The sequence below is a fragment of the Rattus norvegicus genome, chromosome 3 (genome assembly GCF_021556685.1).
Source record: "Rattus norvegicus strain SHRSP/BbbUtx chromosome 3, alternate assembly SHRSP_T2T, whole genome shotgun sequence".
In the NCBI taxonomy this organism is placed as follows: domain Eukaryota; kingdom Metazoa; phylum Chordata; class Mammalia; order Rodentia; family Muridae; genus Rattus; species Rattus norvegicus.
Window position 1 is genome coordinate 95,779,761 of NC_141536.1, and position 23,534 is coordinate 95,803,294.

The following is a 23,534-nucleotide window of genomic DNA, read 5'->3' on the forward strand; positions in this document are numbered from 1 at the left end:
GTTAGATTAGAAGGTGGTTACCCTCCTTGTACTAAAAGTTAAAGAGAAATCAAATTATGAGTGGTGGTCATTTGAACAGAAATGCTTGCTTGAGGATGGCTTTGTAGGGCACCAATGGGAGGAGAAGCCCTTGGTTCTACCAAAGCTGGATGCCCCCAGTGCAGGGAAATGTCAGGGAGGGCAGGAAGGAGGGGTGGTTGGCGAGGGGGAACACCCTTATAGAAGAAGGGGAGTGGGGGTATAGGGGGTTGTGGCCGGGAAACCAGGAAAGGGAATGACATTTGAATCGTAAATAAAAAATATCCAATAAAAAATTTTTAAAAGAAAAAGAAATGCTTGCTCATCGTAGCACATATATAATATTACCTTTTAGTTCAGATAGTAGAGGAATTCAACCCACATCCAAATGAAAAAACACATAAAAGGTATACTTACCAATGGTATATACTACCAAGAACGCATTCTTGTATTGATTAATTTTCATCATTTTCCTAAGGCTTCAAAGTAATCTTTAGTTTAGGAGCAGCGAGTCTAATTTGAAACAAATGTGTAAAGCAAGACAAAGGGTAAGTCATGAATAAAAGATAGTAACAATGGCCTATGGTCACCGAAATAAAACACCTTCATGTTCACTATCACATTTCATCCTCAGAAAGTCTACTCCATTGGCAAGCCAGAGCTTCCTCGCTCCCTTCCTCCCTTCCTCCCTTCCTCCCTTCCTCCCTTCCTCCCTTCCTCCCTTCCTCCCTTCCTCCCTTCCTCCCTTCCTCCCTTCCTCCCTTCCTCCCTTCCTCCCTTCCTCCCTTCCTCCCTTCCTCCCTTCCTCCCTTCCTCCCTTCCTCCCTTCCTCCCTCCCTTCCTCCCTTTTTGTTTTAATTCTAGCTTTTTGGTTTGGTCTGGGTTGGGTTGGTTTTTTAATTGTTTTGTTTGTTTTTGTTTTTGTTTTTGTTTTTGCATATGCGCAGCAAGTGCTCTGCTACAGAGCTAAATTCCCAGCCCAAGGCAGGTGTTTCTTAGTCTTTTCATTTTACTTTGAATGACACTAAAGCCAAACATCAGATAGAAAAGCTAGAAACTGAGAAAAGGAATTACTGACTTCCCTCAACAAGAAGGTAATTGGCAGGTGTGTGTGGGGGGGGTGTCATCTTTGCTAACACCGGAATTCACACATCTTGTGCAGGTCGGGGCCAAAGATTAGCTTTTTAATGGGTCAACAAAGAGTCAGGGGCCAGTGGCTGGACAGGGGAATGAGGCAGGACTTTTAGGATTTCCGGGGGGGGGGGGGGGGGAAGGGGAGGTGCGGCAGAGAAGAGGAGAAGAATCACCATGACAGGGAAGCAGGGAGATCAGATTTAAGAGCCAGCTGACATGTAAGAATCCGGGAAAGTGGCCCCAGGAGCCACTGCCCCGATTGGGTCTGGGGTAGCAGAGATGAAATATAGATTTAGCAAATATCAACTCAGGAATATTGGAGGGGACTGTGTTCCTGAACACGTGGAGGTTCAGGAGTGGCCCAACCATTGAGCTAGTAAGGCATATTTAAAATAACGCTGTGCATGTCTTTTAATTTGCAAATCCAGAGCTCTTGGGTGGGTGCAGAGACCTGCCAGGAGCCTAGAGCAGCTTAGCAAATTACCGCTACTGGCAGGAATGGCGTTAGAATGTTAGAACAGCCGGATGTCCATGGGCCTTACATGAAATTGAAGTTTGTTCTCAGACCTGAGAATAGATAACACATGCAACCTTAGAAGGCATGCAACCTTCCCTTGGTTCCTTGGCCTTAGCCTGGGATGTTTCACAGTTCATTAAGAAATGCATGCAGTGTGATTCATCCTCACACCGTTTAAATGTTAAGTACGTGTCAGGAGTAAGAACAAAGGAGAATATGCCACGAACTTGACTTATTTGGGTGAATGTAAAAGCAGATTACTGAAAGCTTAAAGTGAGACAACTTAAATAGGCTGTCTTTTTTGCCCCGCCCTTAGGGAGTGTTGGCCAGAAAGACTCATGCGTTATACTAGGCAGCATAACAGAAGGGAAAAAACAGAGTAGGGAAATCCAAAGTCAAAATCAACTACTGTATGAATTTCAACCATGAACTCACTGCCTAAAGGAACAAGGGAGGAACCTAGTTTCAACCCTCTTAACGTAGAAATGAAAGCAACTGTTGATAGAAAAAGGGAAAAAAATCTTCTTTCTCCTCCCTTATCCAGAGAAAGTATGATTAAATAACACAGTGGGTCCCTCACAAATCACGGTATCCTAATTAGGAAGCTAAAAATGGCATGCTAAGAACGAAAAATACAATTCAGAAGTGAAACAACAACAAGTAAAGAACGTGCATCCCTGCTCTAATGTAATTACGTGCAGCAATTAATGACGAATTTGTAACCATCCCTGCCAGCTCTGTTCAGATGCCAAGTGTGGCAGTCGCCAAGGTATCCTCAGCTGTAGGTGAAGATCTGTGATTGAAAGGCTAGTGCTGAGTGATGGGTGTCAGTGGCTGTAGGAACTTGAAGGAAAATAGCAAGCCTCCAAGATCTAAAAGCAAATGAAATTGTTTTCTTGTGGTCAAATATCATCCCCCTGACTCACGGGCTTTCCAGACAGAATCAGACTCAAGTCCAGTGCAGGCAATATAGCACAGACTCAGCCCCAGATGTAACTCTTTGCTAGCCTGGAATTAGGCCTGAGGACGATTGTCCTAGCCAGAAGAGAAATGGTGCCAGAAATGTTGAGTTCAGCATGCCATCCTGAGGGTGCTTGGGCTTGCAGCATCAGCATAGGCAGACAGAAGTGAGGCACTTGGTGGCAAATTCCTCTAGGCATGGCTTTGCATGAGGCCCAACAAAATTTCTCCTTAATGAAGGCTTTGGATGATAGATTAAGGTCCCTTCATGATCAAACCATTTCAGCCATTCCCACACATGGAAATCGCATCATTTTCAATGGAACCAGACCAGCCTGAGGCCAAAATATAAAGGAGGCCAAACCTGTCCTTGGCTTACTCAAAACTGGGTGTCTCTACCTGCCTGCCTTCTTTCAACGCACTCCACCTTCCCTACTCTCCACCCAAGCAAGCAAGGACCTCTTTGCTGCCCCTGGCAATCTAAGGATTACCTCTCCAGTAAACTAGGCATTGCCCCACATCAACAAACATTTATTTTGTTTAAATCACGGGACAGATTATATGCTTTGTGTAAGAACTATAAATTACAAGGATCTCTAAAGATGGCAGATGACATCCAGGCATGGACTCCCTAGAATCACCAGGTTTACGTGGAATCATTGGACAGAAGTCAGCATACAAGATAGGTGACAGTAGAAAACAGTTTCAGTAACACTGAGAGAAAGGAAACTTGGGAAGCAAAACAAAAGAGGAGTCAAGAATCCATTCACGAGGCTCAGACACTTCAGGGTTGAAAGAATGAGCCTCAGGAAAATTCACATTATACTTTCTCTAATTTTAAGAAGAGAAGTGGGAAGAGAGAAGGAGGGATGAATGAAGAGAAGGGATGAGAAGAAAGAGAAAGAGAATGAGAGAAGGGGAGAGAGCAAGACAGAAGTTCCCTGTGATAGGTACAAGGAAGGGTCAATGCCAGGAAAATTCTCTCTACTCTATTTTTTGTCCAAAGCAGTAGCAATAATCCATCTTGATACATTCCTGCTGAGTTGGAAGCTCAGCTATGTGGTCCTTCCCTCCAGGGCACACTGAGAACCCACAGCAAGTGTCAGGTAGTGTAGACTAATTAATAAATGACCTATAGAAACTGCTTGACCATTGGTCCTCAACCTGTGGGTTAACAACCCCTTTGGGGGTCACATATCAGATATCCTGCCTATGAGGCATTTACATTATGAATCATCACAGTAGCAAAATTATAGTTATGAAGTAACAACAAAATAATTTTATGGTTATGCTTTGTTTTGATGGAGTTTCTCCTAGCCCCCGACTTTGCATAGCTTTATCCTATGTCTATCCAGCCTTTAATGAAAGCTGCCTATCTTCTCCCTCATCCTTCTTGCTTTCGGCCTATTCCTGCTCCTTCCTATCTACTTCTCCCTCTCCTATTTTATCTGTTACTGGAATACACATCCCTTGCCTTGTTCTATTTATTTCCTTTTCATCTCTACCCTGAGAAGCTACCCTTTAAGCCCCCAAGTTACTACAGCTGAAGAAGCACTTGATTTTAATTGGCTATGACTGCATTTTCAAAACAGTCACATAGCATCACCCAGCTATACCATTTCTGTTATATATCTAAAAGACTTTAAGCAAATATACCAGAGACATATGTAAACATTTATATATACCGTGGTACTATTCACAGTAGGCAAGTGATGGACTCAACCTAGGATTCCATTGATAGATTAACAGATAAGGAAAGTGTGTTATAAACACACAAGGAGGTTTTATTTAACCTTAAAGAAGAATTCAACCACTTCATTTTCATTTAAAAAATAGATGTAACGAGTTCATATTGAGCAAGTAAGCCAAATAAACCCCATAAAATTCAAACACAATTCTTTATAGACCTTGAAAGGACAATTATCAACTTCATATGGAAAAGCAAAAAACCCAGGATAGCTAAAAACAATCCTGATCAATAAAAGAACTGCTGGAGGTATCACCATGTCTGAATTCAAGCCGCACTACAGAGCTATAGTCATAAAAACTGCATGGTATTGGCATAAAAGCACATATGTTGAACAATGGAATCAAATCAAAGACCCAGACATAAGTTCACACATCAATAAACACCTGATTTTTGATACATAAGCTGGAAATATACAGAGAGAGAAAAAAATCTTCAACAAATGGTGCTGGTCAAACTAATGTCTGCATGTAGAAGAATAGGGCTCATATTTATAGCAATGCACAAATCTCAAGTCCAAGTGGATCAAAGACCTCAGCATAAACCTTCTATACTGAACCTGACAGATCAGAAAGTGGGGAACAGCCTTGAACACACTGGCACAGAATCAACTTTCTGAATGAAACACCAATAGCATGGTCACTAAGACCACCAATTAATATATGTGACTTCATAGAACTGGGAAGACTGTAAGGCAAAGGACACCATCAACTGAACAAAGCCACGGCCTAAAGAATGAGAAAATATTTTTACCAGCTCCAAATCCTGTAGAGACCTAATATCCAAAATATATAAAGACCTCAAAAATTAGATATCAAAAATCAAATCGTCCAATTAAAAATGGGGTACAGATCTAAGTAGAGAATCTTAATAGAGGATACTCAAATGGCTGAGAAACACTTACAGGAATGTTCAGCATCCTTGGCCATCAGGGAAATGCAAATCAAACTACACTGAGATGACAGCTTACACCTGTCAGAATGGCTATAAGATAAATAACACAAGTGACAGCTCATGGTGGGTGTTGAGAATGTGAAGCAGGGGGAACACTCTTGCATTGCTGATGGGAATGCAAACTTGTACAGCCACTATGGAAATCAATATGGTAGTTCCTCAGAAAACAAGGAATCTCTCTACCTCAGGACCCAGCCGTAGCACTCTTGGGAATTTACCCAAAGGATGCTTAATCTTACTACACAGACTCTTGTTCAAGTATGTTCTTTGTAGCTTTATTCATAATAGCCAGAGAACGGCTAAAGAAAATGTGGCTCATTTGCATAATGGAGTATTACTCGGCTGATAAAATAATGACATTATAAAATTTGCAGGCAAATGAGTGGAACTAAAAAAATAAAATTATCTGAGTGAGGTAACGCAGACCCAGAAAGATAATCTTATAATCGTATATTAGTTGTTAAGTAAATGATAATCAAACTACAGTCCACAGACCCAGAGAGGTTAGCTAGAGAAGAGGGCTCTCGGGGGAGATGCTTGAATCTTCCTGGAAAGGGGAAAATAGAATAAATTTTGCTGGTCAACTTGGGGGAGATGAGGAGAGAAGGAGGTATCAGGTGAGGAGGGATGGAGGGAAGGTGTGCAGGGAAGACAGTTGAAATTAGGGAACATTGGGAAGGTAGACAGGGTGCAGTTGGAATCTCTGAAGGTGACCCTCGTGAGGATTCCTGGGGATGAAAGATATAGGAGTCTGAACTGGCTAACCAGAATAACATCCACACAGCTCATTGAATGTACAGAGGTCAAATTGGAGCCTCTTCACCCTTACTTTCAGTCTCTTTCATGCCGGAAGGTACTCTGAAGGCTATAGAAAGAGAAACCAGGGCATCCACCCAGCTACAAAATCCCCAACCTACAATTTGTCCTGTCTGCACGATGTGCTAAGACAATAGTGACCAAGAACTTGTAGAAGTGGCCAATCAATGTCTTGTTTAACTTGAGGCCCATGCCCCAAGAGGGAGGCCTTGCCCATATCATATACGGCCTTCATGGTTAGGAACCAAAGACTGAATAGCCCAAAGAACTAAAGTAGAACTAAACATGTCTAGCAAGCAAGCAAACAAACAGACAAACAGACAAAAATCCCCAATGATATTCTGCTCTACTCATAGACAAGTGCTTCATCCAGTCTTTTTCCGGAGGATTCCTCCAGCAGCAGCAGCAGCAGCAGCTGTAGATGAGAGTGGGTGCAGAGACCCACAACCATACATTTTGCAAGAGAGAGTCTACTGGAGGTCTCCATCAGATCCCTTCCTTAGAAAACGTGGGAACCCCATGGAAGATGGGGAGGAAAGATTATAGGAATCAGAGGGATAGAAGACATCAGGAGAACATGGTCCACCGAATCAACTAAGCAGGGCTCACATGGGCTCACAGATACTCAAGTGCAAGCATGGGGCCTTCGTGGGGCCTTTATGGGTCTGCACCAGGTCCTTCGTGTGTGTGTTATGATTGTTTAGCTTAGTTCCTGTGGGACTCCTATCAGTGGCAGTGGGTGTATTTCTTACTCTTTTGACTGCTCTTGGGAATGTTACCCTACTATTGGATTGCCTTGTCCAGCCTTGAAATGGGGCTTTGCTTTGTCTTAGTGTATCTTGTTTTGTCCTGTTTGAATGTCATCTCTTGTTTAACTAAGAGAAACAGAGGTGGAGGTTGATCTGAGGGAGAGGGAAGGTAGGAGGTAGCTGAGATGAGTGGAGAGAGGGGAAGCTGTAGATGATATGTATTATACAGAAGAATAATCTATTTTCGAAAAAAATAATAATGAACACCCCAAATTTGTATTCAACCCCTGGTAGTCAGCTCTGCAGAAATATACATAAAAGCAATGGCTTTGATTTTATTTATCTAAAATCTAGGACTCATGTTAGAGAAACATGATAATTATCTTTATGAATCTGGCATATTTGCTCAAAATGATCTCAAATTATATCAAGTTTCCAGAAGATGGCATCATTAAAAAAATTTAGTTTAGTTAAAAAATAATAATGTTATGATATAAAGACATCCACTGTCCAGGATTTAGGGCTTTTCTTGGAAAGGTTGAGTAACTCACATGCCATCTAACTTTCAGCCTTCCAAAGGCTTCCCTCCCTTTGTATATAAACAGGGTCCCAAGCCCTCGCCACTGCTGACAGGGCCTTGTATTCCTGGTTCCGGCCCACGTTCCCATCTTTTCTGTCCCTCAAACGTGCCTTTCTCGGAGTTTCAATCCTTTTTCTACTTTCATTTGTTTTTTCTTTCTTTCTTCTCCTTCCCCTACCCTGCTTCATTTTTTCTAGTACTCTCTAACTGAAATCTTTCTGCTGGAAGTTTCCTTGGCTGGCCTCATTTCTTCATTTGGGACTTAGCTCAAGAGCCCTAAGTGTCTTCAGAGATATACTCGCTGACTACCAACCTAAGGCGCACCATCTCTGTCACGGATCACATCTAGGTTTTGTTTTGGGGGTGGGAGGAGTACTGCTTTCTTGACATACTTGAAATTATCAAAAGCATTGTTTTTTTGTTTGTTTGTTTGTTTTTTTACCTATTCGTTTCATAGAAAATTCAAGCTTAACAGATATACATTTAAACTACCAAGCTACCTTCTCGAAATCTGCTCTTGCTCTCTGTCTTTCTGTCTCTCTCTGTCTTTCTGTGTCTCTGTCTCTGCCTGTCTCCTCCTCCCCTCCTCTCCCCTTCCCTCCCTCCCTCCCTCTCTCCCTCCCTTCCCCACTCCCTTCCTTCCCAATCTCACCTAAATGCAGCACCACTGTCTGTCCAATCTATTTAGAAAACCTACTCATTACACTTTCCTAACCGAGTCCCTTCTCCCTGCCGCAAGCACCGCCTCCCTCCCTTCTCTTTGGTCTCACTGCTTCCTCCATGATCTGTCAGTTTGTTTTCAACAGCGTGCCCAGAGGAACCTTTCCAAAGCGGGTCTGGCTAAGCCTCGAGACATGGCTCAATACTTATAAGCCTGCTGCTTCTTGCAGAGAGAAGACCCTGGTTTGGTTCCCAGGACCCACATGGTTGCGCACAACCAAGAGTAACTCTAGCTGTAAGAGATCCATTGCCCTCTTCTGGGATCACAGGCACCAGCCATATACATGGTTCATATGCATACATGTAACCAAACACTCATACACACAAAATAAAAAATTTAAAGTTAGTCCGGTTATATAATTTCCTTCCTCAAATTTTTCCAATATCTTCTCTTTGACTCAGTATAAACCAGAGTCCACTTTAGATAACTATCCTGTCCATTCCAGTCACAAATATCAACTTAACATTTCGTGTAACCATTTCTAATTGAGATAAACTATAAATACAATACTTGATTTTAAAAAACAAAGAATAAGAAAATATCATTAAACATTTTATATTGATTGCATGTTGAAATTTTAAAATTTCAGTATATGGAGCTCTGTTAAAATGCTATTAAAATTAGCCTCACTTGTTTCTTTTCACTTAATATTTCACATTTATTTATTATATATGTGTCATGGTACACATGTGATCCAGGGATCAAATTCAGGTCATCCAGGGTAGGCACCCTTGTCCACAGAGTCAGCTTACTGGCCTTGTTTTACTACTAGAAAATTCAAAACTAAATCGGTGGCTTGTACTATATGCTGGATCACGTAGTGCTAAGATAGACAGCATGGAGCTATGAGACAGAATGAGATCATGAATGAGTGAGCATAGACAGAAAGCAGAAGGAAGACTCTGCCCTTAGAGTCCTCCAAAACTACGACTCTGCGGAGACAAAGGAGGGCTATTTTTAAGTACCCACTGAAATGAGACAAGACTTAAATAGATGACATCCCAAAAGCCAAATGGAGTAAGCATGGCCAGGAGGGAGGATTGAACTGTATCATGTGGCACAATGACGAAGAACTGATGACTAGTTCTGGCAACATAGATGACTAGCTCTCCCCTGCTCCCAGCTCTAGACACACCGATCTCTTCTGAGACCTTGCCAGCTGCAGGGCCTTGCCATGTGTGCTGATTAACTTTTATCGTTTCTGTCTTTTTAAAAAATATTTATTTATGTATATGAGTGCTCTGTCTGCATGTGAGAAAAGGACATCAGATCCCATTATAGACGGTTTGTGTAACTATGTGGTTACTGGAAATTAGCCCAGGACCTCTTAAAGAACATCCATGCTCTGTTTTTTATATATATATTTAGAATATATGTATGTATTATAATATATACTACATATGACACACCAAATATTATATACTATATATAATATATGCATACAATACAATATAATGTATACATATGTGCAAGCAAGAACAACTGATGAAAAAGAAGGCCACGGATTTGCAAAAAGGAAGGAGGGGTATATGGGAACTTTCGGAAGGAAGGGAGAAATGATGTAATTATATTCTCAAAAATAAAAAAAGTCATTGTTATAGTTACCACATAATAACATGTATGGTTAAACAATACATGCTTATGGCACAGAGGATTTTCTAGTGAAAGCAATATCCCTGCCATTTCTAATTCTACTCAGAACCATTTAACTCAGTTCATCTTTTACGGTGTTCATTTCTTTTCTTTTTTTTTTTTTTAACTTGAGTGTTTCTTATTTACATTTCGAGTGTTATTCCCTTTCCCGGTTTCCGGGCAAACATCCCCCTAATCCCTCCCCCTCCCCTTCTTTATGGGTGTTCCCCTCCCGACCCTCCCCCCATTGCCGCCCTCCCCCCAACAATCACGTTCACTGAGGGTTCAGTCTTAGCAGGACCAAGGGCTTCCCCTTCCACTGGTGATCTTACTAGGATATTCATTGCTACCTATGAGGTCAGAGTCCAGGGTCAGTCCATGTATAGTCTTTAGGTAGTGGCTTAGTCCCTGGAAGCTCTGGTTGCTTGGCATTGTTGTTCATAAGGGGTCTCAAGCCCCTTCAAGCTCTTCCAGTTCTTTCTCTGATTCCTTCAACGGGGGTCCAGTTCTCAGTTCAGTGGTTTGCTGCTGGCATTCGCCTCTGTATTTGCTGTATTCTGGCTGTGTCTCTCGGGAGAGATCTACATCCGGCTCCTGTAGGCCTGCACTTCTTTGCTTCATCCATCTTGTCTAATTGGATGGCTGTAGATGTATGGGCCACATGTGGGGCAGGCTCTGAATGGGTGTTCCTTTTGTGTCTGTTTTAATCTTTGCCTCTCTATTCCCTGCCAATGGTATTCTTATTCCCCTTTTAAAGAAGGAGTGAAGCATTCACATTTTGATCATCTGTCTTGAGTTTCATTTGTTCTAGGCATCTAGGGTAATTCAAGCATTTGGGCTAATAGCCACTTATCAATGAGTGCATACCACGTGTGTTTTTCTGTGATTGGGTTACCTCACTCAGGATGATAGTTCCAACCATTTGCCTACGAATTTCATAAAGTCATTGTTTTTGATAGCTGAGTAATATTCCATTGTGTAGATGTACCACATTTTCTGTATCCATTCCTCTGTTGAAGGGCATCTGGGTTCTTTCCAGCTTCTGGCTATTATAAATAAGGCTGCTATGAACATAGTGGAGCACGTGTCTTTTTTATATGTTGGGGCATCTTTTGGGTATATGCCCAAGAGAGGTATAGCTGGATCCTCAGGCAGTTCAATGTCCAATTTTCTGAGGAACCTCCAGACTGATTTCCAGAATGGTTGTACCAGTCTGCAATCCCACCAACCATGGAGGAGTGTTCCTCTTTCTCCACATCCTCGACAGCATCTGCTGTCACCTGAATTTTTGATCTTAGCCATTCTCACTGGTGTGAGGTGAAATCTCAGGGTTGTTTTGATTTGCATTTCCCTTATGACTAAAGATGTTGAACATTTCTTTAGGTATTTCTCAGCCATTCGGCATTCCTCAGCTGTGAATTCTTTGTTTAGCTCTGAACCCCGTATTTTAATAGGGTTATTTGTCTCCCTGTGGTATAACTTCTTGAGTTCTTTGTATATTTTGGATATAAGGCCTCTATCTGTTGTAGGATTGGTAAAGATCTTTTCCCAATCTGTTGGTTGCCGTTTTGTCCTAAATACAGTGTCCTTTGCCTTACAGAAGCTTTGCAGTTTTATGAGATCCCATTTGTCGATTCTTGATCTCAGAGCATAAGCCATTGGTGTTTTGTTCAGGAAATTTTTTCCAGTGCTCATGTGTTCCAGATGCTTCCCTAGTTTTTCTTCTATTAGTTTGAGTGTATCTGGTTTGATGTGGAGGTCCTTTATCCACTTGGACTTAAGCTTTGTACAGGGTGATAAGAATAGATCGATCTGCATTCTTCTACATGCGGACCTCCAGTTGAACCAGCACCATTTGCTGAAAATGCTATCTTTTTTCCATTTGATGGTTTTGGCTCCTTTGTCAAAAATCAAGTGACCATAGGTGTGTGGGTTCATTTCTGGGTCTTCAATTCTATTCCACTGGTCTATCTGTCTGTCTCTGTACCAATACCATGCAGTTTTTATCACTATTGCTCTGTAATACTGCTTGAGTTCAGGGATAGTGATTCCCCCAGAAGTCCTTTTATTGTTGAGGATAGTTTTAGCTATCCTGGGTTTTTTGTTATTCCAGATAAATTTGCAAATTGTTCTGTCTAACTCTTTGAAGAATTGGATTGGTATTTTGATGGGGATTGCATTGAATCTGTAGATCGCTTTTGGTAGAATGGCCATTTTTACTATACTAATCCTGCCAATCCATGAGCATGGGAGATCTTTCCATCTTCTGAGGTCTTCTTCAATTTCTTTCTTCAGAGTCTTGAAGTTCTTATTGTACAGATCTTTTACTTGCTTGGTTAAAGTCACACTGAGGTACTTTATATTATTTGGGTCTATTATGAAGGGTGTCGTTTCCCTAATTTCTTTCTCGGCTTGTTTCTCTTTTGTGTAGAGGAAGGCTACTGATTTATTTGAGTTAATTTTATACCCAGCCACTTTGCTGAAGTTGTTTATCAGCTTTAGTAGTTCTCTGGTGGAACTTTTGGGATCACTTAAATATACTATCATATCATCTGCAAATAGTGATATTTTGACTTCTTCTTTTCCGATCTGTATCCCCTTGACCTCCTTTTGTTGTCTGATTGCTCTGGCTAGAACTTCAAGAACTATATTGAATAAGTAGGGAGAGAGTGGGCAGCCTTGTCTAGTCCCTGATTTTAGTGGGATTGCTTCAAGTTTCTCTCCATTTAGTTTAATGATAGCAACTGGTTTGCTGTATATGGCTTTTACTATGTTTAGGTATGGGCCTTGAATTCCTATTCTTTCCAGGACTTTTATCATGAAGGGGTGTTGAATTTTGTCAAATGCTTTCTCAGCATCTAATGAAATGATCATGTGGTTTTGTTCTTTCAGTTTGTTTATATAATGGATCACGTTGATGGTTTTCCGTATATTAAACCATCCCTGCATGCCTGGGATGATGCCTACTTCATCATGGTGGATGATTGTTTTGATGTGCTCTTGGATTCAGTTTCCCAGAATTTTATTGAGTATTTTTGCGTCGATATTCATAAGGGAAATTGGTCTGAAGTTCTCTTTCTTTGTTGTGTCTTTGTGTGGTTTAGGTATAAGAGTAATTGTGGCTTCGTAGAAGGAATTCGGTAGTGCTCCATCTGTTTCAATTTTGTGGAATAGTTTGGATAATATTGGTATGAGGTCTTCTATGAAGGTCTGATAGAATTCTGCACTAAACCCGTCTGGACCTGGGCTCTTTTTGGTTGGGAGACCTTTAATGACTGCTTCTATTTCCTTAGGAGTTATGGGGTTGTTTAACTGGTTTATCTGTTCCTGATTTAACTTCGATACCTGGTATCTGTCTAGGAAATTGTCCATTTCCTGAAGATTTTCAAGTTTTGTTGAATATAGGTTTTTATAGTAAGATCTGATGATTTTTTGAATTTCCTCTGAATCTGTAGTTATGTCTCCCTTTTCATTTCTGATTTTGTTAATTTGGACACACTCTCTGTGTCCTCTCGTTAGTCTGGCTAAGGGTTTATCTATCTTGTTGATTTTCTCAAAGAACCAACTTTTTGTTCTGTTGATTCTTTCTATGGTCCTTTTTGTTTCTACTTGGTTGATTTTAGCTCTGAGTTTGATTATTTCCTGCCTTCTACTCCTCCTGGGTATATTTGCTTCTTTTTGTTCTAGAGCTTTTAGGTGTGCTGTCAAGCTGCTGACACATGCTCTTTCCTGTTTCTTTCTGCAGGCACTCAGCGCTATGAGTTTTCCTCTTAGCACAGCTTTCATTGTGTCCCATAAGTTTGGGTATGTTGTACCTTCGTTTCATTAAATTCTAAAAAGTTTTTAATTTCTTTCTTTATTTCTTCCTTGACCAGGTTATCATTGAGTAGAGCATTGTTCAATTTCCACGTATATGTGGGCATTCTTCCCTTATTGTTATTGAAGACCAGGTTTAGGCCGTGGTGGTCCGATAGCACGCATGGGATTATTTCTATCTTTCTGTACCTGTTGAGGCCCGTTTTTTGACCAATTATATGGTCAATTTTGGAGAAAGTACCATGAGGACCTGAGAAGAAGGTATATCCTTTTGCTTTAGGATAGAATGTTCTATAAATACCCGTTAAGTCCATTTGGCTCATGACTTCTCTTAGTCTGTCTACGTCTCTGTTTAATTTCTGTTTCCATGATCTGTCCATTGATGAGAGTGGGGTGTTGAATCTCCTACTATTATTGTGTGAGGTGCAATGTGTGTTTTGAGCTTTAGTAAGGTTTCTTTTAGGTATGTAGGTGCCCTTGTCTTTGGGGCATAGATATTTAGGATTGAGTGTTCATCTTGGTGGATTTTTCCTTTGGTGAATATGAAGTGTCCTTCCTTATCTTTTTTGATGACTTTTAGTTGAAAATTGATTTTATTTGATATTAGAATGGCTACTCCAGCTTGCTTCTTCTGACCATTTGCTTGGAATGTTGTTTTCCAGCCTTTCACTCTGAGGTATTGTCTGTCTTTGTCTCTGAGGTGTGTTTCCTGTAGGCAGCAGAATGCAGGGTCCTCGTTGCGTATCCAATTTGTTAGTCTATGTCTTTTTATTGGGGAGTTGAGACCATTGATGTTGAGAGATATTAAGGAATAGTGATTATTGCTTCCTGTTATATTCATATTTGGATATGAGGTTATGTTTGTGTGGTTTTCTTCTCTTTGTTTTGTTGCCAAGACGATTAGTTTCTTTCTTCTTCTAGGGTATAGCTTGCCTCCTTATGTTGGGCTAACATCCATGCTCTTAACTGCTGAGCTCTCTCTCCAGTCTCTAATTTTTGTTAATTTGATACAACCTACAATCACCTTGGAACAAGAAATATTAACTGAGTAATTGTGCAGATCAGAGTCTTTTAATGAAATGGTTTAGATAAGTCTTATTAAGGAGCTCAAAAGGAAATGGAAAGAAGAAATAAATACTATGTACATACAAACTATATTTTGAAGACTCTTGTTTTGAAGGTTATATGAATTAATGGACAATATTTTAATATAAAATAATATGGATAAACGCAAGGCCCTGGGTTCGGTCCCCAGCTCCAAAAAAAAAAAGGAAAAAAAAGATAATATGGATGTAAAACTTAGAAGAAAAAGAAGAGAATGTCTTTTATTTTTGAAAGCATTAGAGTATTACTTCTAATCCTTGAGAAGTCTTGAGGTTCATGAACCTAATTTACAGGAGAAGGACTAGGCTTTAAATAGGAGTGTGAACATTATCCCACTGTAAATAAGGCATACAGCGAGCACATGGCAAAGATGTAGATGGGGAAGCAGGAATACAGGCTACGTATAGAAGGTCTCTTCAGTGAAACAGGAAGGTAGGGTGTCAAAGGAGATTGAAGGAGAACATGCTGCAAATTTGAGAAAATACTGAAACTGTAATATGAAGAATGATTATAGAGTAAGGAAATCCATCAGAATTTATAGAGCCATTTGAACTTAGTGGTTTATGACTTTTTAAATGGGACCACACAATAAAGTTGGGTACTTTTCTCTGGTCAAGTATCACTCAGGTATGGGTACACAACAGTAGATAACTGAGATGGAGATTCTGCAAGAGAAGGAAGGGCATGTGAGAGTCAGGATCTTAATGGACTAAGGTCTAGGGTGGATACAGAAGTAATGAGAACATTTGGACTGTAACGGACAATGGAAAGAGGACGAGTCAAACAACCATTAGTGAGCTGGAAAGATCTCAGGTGATGGTTCTAGAAAGGAATTGCCAGTGGCTGAGATTGTGGAAGGAAATAAATGTCCAGAACAAAGTAGGATGTAAATGCATCATTCTGTAAGAATGAATAGCCAAGGTTAGAAAGGCAGAAGCCAGAGTATTGAAAGGGACTATCTACATCAGCAGAGGTATCTACATCAAAGGAATCTTTGGGGTTCACATACCAGATATCTTGCATATCAGATATTTATATTACAAGTCATAAAAGTAGCAAAATTATAGTTATGAAGTTTCAACAAACTAATTTTATGGTCGTGGGTCACCACAACATGAGGAACTGTATTAAAGGGTTACAGCATTAGGAAGGTTGAGATCCACTGGTCCACATGGAGGTGGAAATCATGAAGAACTGAGACAGGTGTGTTATTGGAATGGGTGAGAGTTAAACTGGAGGCTTAACTCTTCATAAAATAAGAGAAAATAAAATGATGATTACAATAGGAAGGACAGTTGGTCATGATGTCATTGTTTCCATGTCCAGATTCCTCCAGGGAGATGGGAACTTGATCTTGTCGGAATGATGAAAAAGAAACAGTCCAAAATATTACATGTATACCATAAAGCTTCTATTTCACTGACTCTACAAAAGTCATACTTCCTTTTTTAAAAGGGGGCTGAAATGAGGGTAGTCTTACTTATTTAACTCAAAGTAACATGAGGTGGGGAATACACAGGCAACGACAAGCACCACTTGGCAAGACTGCAAAAAAGCATGACTCTAGGAGGTCCAGGCTTTGGTTAGAACAATCATTGTGTAATAGTCATTCAGAAGGAAGGTTAAAACCACAGGGATTTGCTGGAGATAGGCTCCAGGGCCTAGAAATGAATTGAACTGGGAAATGAGGAATGTGGTCAAGAAAGGATAATCCCATAGATTTAGGCTTCAGTGATGACCAGTCAACCCGAGATAAGAAGTTTTGGGACTGTCCTTGATCATCTCTTTGGAAGACTTTGGAGGAAAATAGTGAGGAAGAAAAATAGGTGAGAGTTATGCCCAATTTTTGCCAGTATTCTGGGGTCCTTTGAAACTTTGACATCAGATTCACCACTTCCTTGGACCCAGAATAAGAGGCTCTCCCATCCAATCTTATGCTAGAAGAGTTGAGGACAACTAACTTATCCATTTGCAAAGAAGTTTAAGTTCCTGAAGATAACACAAAATAAAATGACAAGCAGAAAAGGCAAGCTATCTACACTCAAAGTATGGGTTTCTGATGCCAGAAAATTCTTACTCCTGCCTAATGATGCAGGTATAGCTATGCGCTTCAGGGTTCAATTTAAAGACTTAAAAACTTGGAAATTGCTGGGGTAGAGTACTGCTTATTACCTGTGGAGTAGGATATTTTAGAAGGGATCTTTCACTCAAATCTGTCCCTGTCCCAAGTGTGCGGTTGTTTCTGCAGGGAACTTTCTTTGCATTAATAACAATAAAACACAAAATTCAGCCCAAAGGGAAGTGCTCAATAATAAAATTTTACCTGAATGAGGGAAGTTCAGGTCAAGTTCATTGAGAACTAGCAAGATGAGTCAGTGGCTGAGAGCTGCAGAAGCCCTTAATGACTTTTACAATTGTTTCCTTAATAATGGAATCTTAATAAGCAGGTCAATGTTAAATTAATAACCGGGAAGTACTCTAAAAAGCATATTAAAACATGATTTTAGCCTATTCATCCAAGGCTTGAAGCCATATTCTTTTTGTTCTTCCTGATAGAGTATCATCTATCAAAAGGAAATATTTAAGCTAGGAGATGAAGTTCAAAACATAAAATTAACAAGGAGGAAAAACATTTTAGCCACCGCCCGACAAAGGCTGGGTGGGTACAGAGCTCCTCTCTGCCACTCCCTCCCTCTACTCATGCTTCATTCACCTGATGATGACTATGACCTAGGAAATAAGCCTTGGCAGTACTTTGATATCTCCTGGAGAATCCGAGGTAAATAATAATATAATGAATAATAATAATGCACTTACACACACATACAAACACACATACACAAATATACATGCATACTCAGAAACACAAACATACATATATACATATACACAAACAAGCATACATACACACACACATATATATATATATATATATATATATATATATATATATATATACACACACATATGCATATACAAACACATACACAAGCATGTATACACACACACATGGTAGGGTGTTCTTTGGCCAAGGACCAAAATAAACACATGAGCAAAAAAAGTGCAATGTTGATGATCTTTATCCCATGTAGCAGAGAACAGAAAAATTGAAATTATTTATTCAATTATGTTAGTGATGATAGAAATGAAGTCCAAGAACTTCATGGACCCAAGGCAAGAATTCTAACACTGAACCGTATACCCCACCCTCTGATACTGGTCTTAAGGAATGAGCAAGTTTGCTGGGCATAAAAGAAAGTGTACCACTCAGAAAGAAAAGTAAGTAAAAAGGCAGACAGGTATGGCCTGTTTGAGGCCAAGTAAGAGTAGTTCTGCAGAGCAGGACTAAGAGGAGCTAAAGGGAAGGAGTGAGACATCTCCAGACACTGCCCAATGTCCTCTGGGCTTCAAAATAACCCCTGGCTGAGCACCTCTGTGCAGTGACTTGCCCTGGTTCCTCAGAGTGAGAAATCATTTCTTCTTGCTTTACCCCATACCATTCATACCATTTTACATCTCTATTAAAATTCTTGCAACTAAAGCCACAGAGTATTGAGGAATCCAATACAAACATTTTGCACCATCTTGCCTTTGTCCCCTGGGTGCCAGTCTCCTCCTACGGTGTGTGTAAGCTGTTTGAGAGACAAATCTTTCTAGGGCTCAACATACTACCTTACCATCCTGAATAATTAAGATATACTTGCTACCTTTAATTAATCAGGCTATTGTCTCAGTCTGTTTGTCCTCTGACTAACCATTTAATTGACTATATAAGTGGAAAGATCAAGAAGCTAAAAAAATGTTCTAATGCTAAGATTTTTTCTCTAAACCTGAAAAGTTAAAGGAAGCAAAAAATAGATCTGAAGGTATTTATTTCTTTGTTTTAATTTTCACACAAGGGACTTTTAGCCTCTTGGTTTCTTTGTCTTGAGACAATGTCTTGCCATATAGCTCAGGATAGCCTCAAATTTCTAATTCTCCTGCCCTAGCCTCTTAAGTGCTCAGATTACAGGAGCACCACCATGCCCAGCTCAAACTCTTGATTGTTGAGTAATTAAATATTAACTTTCAAACTGGGTTCAAGTTAACATAGGTTTGCTTGAATTTAGCATGAGTTTGTTTGCAAACTAAATGAGTTTGAAGTTTGAACTATTTAGTAGTGTTTCAGATTATCAGAGGAAGAAACTCCAAACCCATGGAGAGAAACCATCCAAGAGTCTCTCTTCTATCCAAAAGGATTGTAAGTTCCTTGAGGGCAGAACCCCATCCGACAGTCCTCTCTTTTTCTGACCAGTGAATACTTTAGAGGTGACTGGTTGAAAAACTCAATGAAGGGGGCTGGCAGGGAAGAATCAATTGAATGTTGATTGTTCTAAGTACTGCATCTCAGGGCCTTTTAAAGGCCGTGATATGATGTGCAAATGCTCACTAGAGGTTTATAAAAATACTCATGTCTCTTTGTTCCTTGGGTTCAGAATGGAGATTTTACAGCTGAGTTCCACGCCACATAAAAGACTTTGTAACTGGATGTGTAGCTGAATGTATAGTGTGCACTCAACATGCACAAGACATGGGGGTCAATCACCAAGATGAAAATAACAAAGAGCCATAGTGTGGATGCAAAATAGCACTCATAGGCTTATATGCTGGTCCCTAGCTAGTGACACTTTTGGGAGAGGTTGTGGGACCTTTAGTAGCTGGGACCTAGAGGGAGGGAGTAAGTCATTGGTAAGCAGTCAAACTTTAAAGGTTATTTCTGGCCTAAGCCAGAACATAAGAGTTCAGCCACTCACTGAACTGCCATGGACTCTACTATACTGTCAAACTGTGAGTAATAAAAATAAAAATAAATTTTAAAAGCCCTTTCTCCCAGCATTTGTTTCTCCCCAAATCTAGACCTTTTAGTTCATATGTACACTAGCAAGTGGTTGTGGACAACCATTTACTCGGTGTAAAGAACTTAATTTCCATATAAACTGGCTCTGGGTAGCACTGCTGATCCTGAGCGGTAGCCACCGTAATGGTGAATATTAACTGAGGTAGTTAAACATGGTGTCCGGTTTTCTAATACATTTTTTTCAAGTGGAAAAGTTAACTAAATGGTTGACACACAAATTGGTGGAGAAACTGTGCATATGCCAATTTTTTTGTTAAAATCTTTTATTTTGAACTATACTGTTTTGAGATCTCGTTTCAGAAGAGCGGCATTCAGAAGAACTTAAAACATTCTTCTGGCTGGCTTCTTGTTTGTAATCCAGCTTGATATGGTAGCAACCAAAGATTCCAGTGTTTAAGCATTTGAAAGACTCTGCCTGCTTGCCTGTGCTAGAAATAACAGCATCTAAAGTGAAGACTTAAGAAAAAAACATAGCACGTTGGGGATTTAGCTCAGTGGTAGAGCGCTTGCCTAGCAAACGCAAGACCCTGGGTTCGGTCCCCAGCTCCGAAAAAAAGAAAAAAAAAAAGAAAAGAAAAAAACATAGCAACTACTAGATTATCTTTAGGACTCTGCATTAACTCTATAATGTTCTTGCTATTAAGAAAAGACATATTTGTCATGGAAATTTAGTTACCGTCTTATAACTGAACATGTTATGTTTGTTTCTTAGATAAATGTAATTACTGTAAGCATCTAAAAAAAAGTCCTTGCTCCCTTAAGTTGCTTCTGTCAGCTATTTTGTCACATCACAAAGTAACATACTACCTACATACAAATACCCATACTACCTACATACAAATATACATACTACCTACATACATATACACAGACAATCAAATTTATGACTATTTTTAGTTCATTTGCAGTAGATAGAGGCTTGTCACAAAGTTCTGACAAATGGACAAAAGTTTAAAGTATTATGTGGAACTACAAAAAAAAATTAAAAGGATGCTTAAAACATGCTAGCTCCTAGTCAGGCATGGTGGTATACACTTGTAGTTCTAGTATAGGGAGGCTGAGGCAAGAGGATCTCAACTTTAAGATCAGCATATATACACACATCAAGTTCCAGACCAGACTGATCTGTGTAATAAAACTCCCATCTCAACAAACAAGAAAAACAAAACAAAAGGCTGTTGATTCAACCAGGAAGGTGCCTTTTATTCATCTGTAGCTTCTTATTGTTTTTCTATTGTACAACTCATATGCAATGCTTGGAACTCCAGCAGCCAAGCCAGATCATGAGTGAATTTGACTATAAAAGCTGTGCCCTAGGGCACTGGTACCAAACAACTGTAACTGGGATCCCTTCCTCAATGGCATGGTGGGGATATCATAGGTGTACCAAATACTTACATGCAGATTTGTTTCTCAAGGTAAATCTACAACATTTTTCACTTTGGTGGTATGTATGAAGCTTTACATAATCCTTATCCACAAATATAAAACTGGAATTTGAAAATGTTTATGTTTATATATGTTTTACTATCAGTTTTAAACAAAAGTATGTGTCCTCCAAATTTTTATAGGTTTAAAAAAATAGAAATGTTCATGCCATGTTTAATCATTTTTAAGCAAAAAAAATCCACTGTAAACCTATGGAATGAATATTTAGAATTAGAAATATATGCATATATATGTGTGTATGCATTCCCTTATATTACGTTTTATTCCTACAGGCAGGTTAATAGTATTGTAATGCCAACTGTTTTTGTTTTTGTTTTTGTTTTTTTTCCAGAGCTGAGGACCGAACCCAGGGCCTTGCGCTTGCTAGGCAAGCACTCTACCACTGAGCTAAATCCCCAACCCCAACTGTTTTATTTCTAATTTTGATATTCCTTATTCAGCCCAGGTAAATAATTTCTACTGAGGTGGTCTTTTCAAGAAATCAAGTAATGGAGATCAGGTGTGGTGACAAAGGCCTTTAATACCTCCATATGGGAAGCATAGGCAGTTCTCCAACCTGACTCACATGGTGAGTTCCAAACCAGCCAGGGCTACATAGTAAGATTCTGTTTAAAAGAAGAAAATGGGGGAGGAAGAAAGGAAGAGGAGGAGGAGGAGGAGGGAAATAAAAGAATGGAGGAAAGACGGAAGGAAGGAAGGAAGGAAGGAAGGAAGGAAGGAAGGAAGGAAGGAAGGAAAGAAAGAAAGAAAGAAGGAAGAGAAAAAGAAGAGATCAATATGGGCTTCAGTTCTCCCGTGGCTTTGATTTCTGGTCCATGTTTTCTGGTCCATGTTGTAGGTATTTACCTTTACGTGTGCTTGAGTCTTGGTCATCCCTTCTTCTGTTCAGTTTAGTTTTAGTATGTGTTTCTCAAACACCTTAAGATATGGATTGATATTATTGGCTTGAGATCTTGTTTTGTTTTTGTTTTTTAAAAGTTACTTAAAGCTATCAATTTCCCTCTAAGAACACTGTTAGCTGCATCATAAACATATTTTTAAAACTTGATTGTTTTGATGTACCACCTTAGTGAGAAATAAATACGCTGTACAGTTTTGTCAGGAAACGGTTTTCTTTGCATTTTTCCATTTTCCAGCATGGTTGCTGATATTTTGAACAGAAAATCTTTTCTTATAAAGTGAAATTCCTTGACTTTTATTAGATGACAGAGAAAGGCTCTATTTCACAGCTGAAAGGTATTTTTCATGGTCTAATCTAAAACTGTTTTGTTTCATGTCCTCTGAGAAGGTTCCCAGATGATGTGGGTCCTTCTTTAAGGTTGTACACTTCCTCTCCAGTCTGTACTTCTACTTAGTATTTTTTGAAGCCTGAAAACAAAGCTTATGTCCTATAAGGAGAAGTCAACTAATAGAGAAAGCTTTCTGTGCTAAGTCCTTTCTCTTGTCATGCTTTCTTCATAATTTAGCAGGATTATCACCAACTCCACGTGACAAGTGACATCATTGCTATAATGAGAATTCTAAGCAGCACCACTGGATCAAAGCCCATCTGTGTGCCTGCTCCCACACTTGACAAAACAAATTCCAAATTCATTCAGCATGCCAGTGCCATTTAGTCACTGTGACATATCCCAAATTTTGGACTCTGTGCAAAAACCAGTCTGTGCCCACAAAATTAATCATGGAACATATTTTATGACGTTTGACAACAACTTAAAAGGTTCTCATCTCTGGCAGGTGGCTTTGCCCGTCTGCAAGTGTGTGCACGATAAATTCTGAACAATATATATTGTGTAACTGAAAACACTTTGTGAAGGGCACACACCCTGGAGAGACCCCCAGAGTAAGTCCAAACAATCCTGAACTCTTACTCAGAGACATGTCAGTCAGACTTGTGAAGGAAGTATGATGGCCCCAGGTACTCAGAGAGAGCCAGAGAAAAGGCAACAGCTCATGTGCCAGGAGATGCTGAGAACATTGGCACATTTGCCAGTGTTGGCAGAATCAAGAGTTTGAGATGGCTAATTTAAGCGACAAGATCCTGGCAAACAGATTTATTTAGGGCAAGGGTGCGTCAGGAGGATGCCAGAAAAATACATCAAGCTGTGCCTTATATGTACTTCAGAGGGATGATGAAACAATTGACATTAAAAAGTGAACTCTTACACTTTAATATAATCTCACATCCATCGAAGAAGAGAAGCAGGCTTTACTTTCGATCTCTGGAACTCGGAGAGTTGATTTGTATGATAAAAATTTCCCTTCAAAAGGGGAAGAGACATCTCCATACTCACAGGTTTAACTGATTAGACAAAGCACTGCAATATATTAATTACGTTTTCTGCTTGTTTAGAGACAAGGTCTCATGTAGTCCAAGGTGGCCTCAAACTCAATACATAGCCAAGGATAACCAAATTCTTATCAAAAATCTTACCTGCTT